Below are 2,500 nucleotides of genomic sequence, written 5' to 3' on the forward strand. Positions count from 1 at the left end.
AAAGCGAAATGGTCGAGAGGGTGTTATGTTTTAAAACCCGGGTGTTTTAAAGATATATACGGGATTGTGAAATACCCCGGAAAGTTCCGGGACTTTCGAGAAACGTGCCCGAGACTGACAGATAGATAGATAGATAGATAGATAGATATACCTTTATTTAAACACGATAATGTTTAAAGCTGTAAGCTTATGGGGTCGTGTGTTTACAAATAAGATAAGATCCCTTAAATTACATACTATTATACGCCTAAACTAAAAATCCCTATGTTGTAAGAGAGCTAAAACTAAATGGCAATTACGATTGTATATGTAAGATACATGTCGATTAAAAGTATACATAATCATGGTCACTAAAATCTGTAGTAGAAATTGACGTAGCATAAAAATTAAAATTTAAGAAACTTGCATTATCTTTCAACTTGGTTGACAAAGTTTTACAACTCGCGTTTACAATTGAATGATCGTTGGCCAAGGTGTTATTCCATAGAGCCGCACCTCTATATCTAATCGAAAAATGGACAAATCTTGAGTTGAAGCGAGGTACACAGACAGAGTCAGGTGTCCTAGACGGATATTTCGAGGTTCGTCTACAGATTATATTGTCACATAATGGCAAAGGCAGATTTTCCCAGTGAGCCTTGTGTATCAGTTTTACTAATGCAATCTCATTTTCTTTCTATTACATGGAAACACCTGAAACAAAACGTTTTAATTACTCCCAAAGGGTTTGAATTGGGTACAACATTGAGTTAACGTATTTGGTCTAATGTTTATTTTCTCGCAAAACCTGGTTTTAAAAATAGACACTTTTCTGACGCTGATGGGGACTTGGCCAATTTGGTCAAATCTTACTCTTTGGCGATGGACCCTTGCTCATGTTTAATTTGATATGTAAGTGAATGGAGTTTGGTTAAATATAGCCAGAGTTATGTATAATATACATCATGCAGTGTTTTTTTTGTCCAGACAAGGGATAAATCAGCTTTACAATTTTCTTACAGGTCCCTTCAATACACTGCACAAACTGAAGTATCAACGGAACATTTCGAGGGGCTAGACAAAATAAGATATTTGTAAGTTTGCCAGCGATGTCAAGATCAATCATTGAGGCTGACATTTGTGCGTGGGAGAAGTTAATAATTTGACATGTTCTTTGTATTATTTTTTGCAGTGATTTGTCATATAACTTTCTTACCACATTGCCCTCTGACTTAATAACAACTATAAAGGGAGGCAGGACTGGAATTCCAATATACCTGTAAGTTTAAAAATTGAAATCATAGAAACCTCTTTAAAAAGGAAATGGGCTTTTATTGCTGGAAGGCTAAAACCGTCACAGATTGCTTTGCAATGAGATCCGAAGATCAAGTGTTTAAGACCTGATCAGACCACAGCTCGTTGAATTTGATCCTGATAGTCTCTGGTTTAACCTGTCAGATGTACTTGTAAATAGGCAATTGATTTGTGTCAGGCCAGTTTGTTACTGATTCTTAACATTTGTTGCTGTCATTGTGTCGTTTCGCCGACTGTTTCATTGGTCCTGAGGAGCCCCTATGGGGAGTGGTCAACTAAGGTTATACATACAATTACAAAGGCAACAACAGTCCACTGGAATTTGGACCTGTATATACTATGTATGTATTATGTTTATGAAGCTTTGGCTTACAAGCAGTATAACAAGAACTTATCCCAAAATTTTGCTGATGAAGCATTTTCGGTTTGTGTGCGCGAGCTTTGGAAGACACTCTAGAGGAGTGAAAGTACACTCCGGAGGAACTAAAGTACAGATCACTTCTTTGCACAGTTCAGTCATTACAGGTCATTGTTTTACCGCCAAAGCAACACAAAACCTTGAAACGGGGTAACCTTAGGCCTAAACATATGGATTTTAGGCCTAGTGAGGCTAGCCGATTAGCATGGGTGTCAACGTGTGACCTGTGAAAAGTAACCTGTACTTTAGACCCGTCCGAACTGCTGAGACTGCATCTTTTTTTGTAAGTCCCGGCTCAACACATTTCTTTTTGTCATTACATTATTAATTTCCAAGTGATGGTAATTTTTAACTGTGAAGATGTGCAAAAGATACATCTATGCCTTTGTTCAGTGCTCTTGCAGGAAACAAATGGAACTGCACCTGCGGTAGTGGGCTAGATCGCGCAATGGTTGATATAGAGGGGATAACATTTGTAAGAAAACCCCTTTGCTCGATTCCTGATAGCATGAGGAAAACGCCAATTTATAATTTTACATGTGGTAAGTGCAGAGAAGTATACTTAATAGGCCAAGGTCTAACAAGGGGTGGGGTGGGTGGTTTAATCTTGTAGCTTTTTGTCTTGCCATCATGTGTTACTAATGTTTCAAACATCATCATCGGCCATAGTGACTGTAACATTAAAAATTTTGCAAGATAATCCGTATATATATAACTATCAATACAATGATTCTTTGTAGATTAAATGTTCGTTTCAAGTAGGTAAAGTCAAACTAACCAACAATATTA

The 2,500-nt window shown here is 37.3% G+C and overlaps 1 long non-coding RNA gene across 2 annotated transcripts in view; it reads right to left on the reverse strand.

The window, feature by feature from the left end:
- LOC138049297 (uncharacterized) overlaps window positions 1-2,500 on the reverse strand; it is a 33,575-nt gene that overhangs the window by 2,168 nt on the left and 28,907 nt on the right. For both annotated transcript variants that reach the window (XR_011132325.1, XR_011132324.1), the window contains one exon: window positions 1-693. This exon is cut by the window's left edge and continues 2,168 nt beyond it. This is a non-coding gene — a long non-coding RNA (uncharacterized lncRNA). The remainder of the gene's footprint in view (window positions 694-2,500) is intronic.

This window comes from Montipora capricornis, chromosome 5 (assembly GCF_036669925.1).
Source record: "Montipora capricornis isolate CH-2021 chromosome 5, ASM3666992v2, whole genome shotgun sequence".
NCBI lineage: Eukaryota > Metazoa > Cnidaria > Anthozoa > Scleractinia > Acroporidae > Montipora > Montipora capricornis.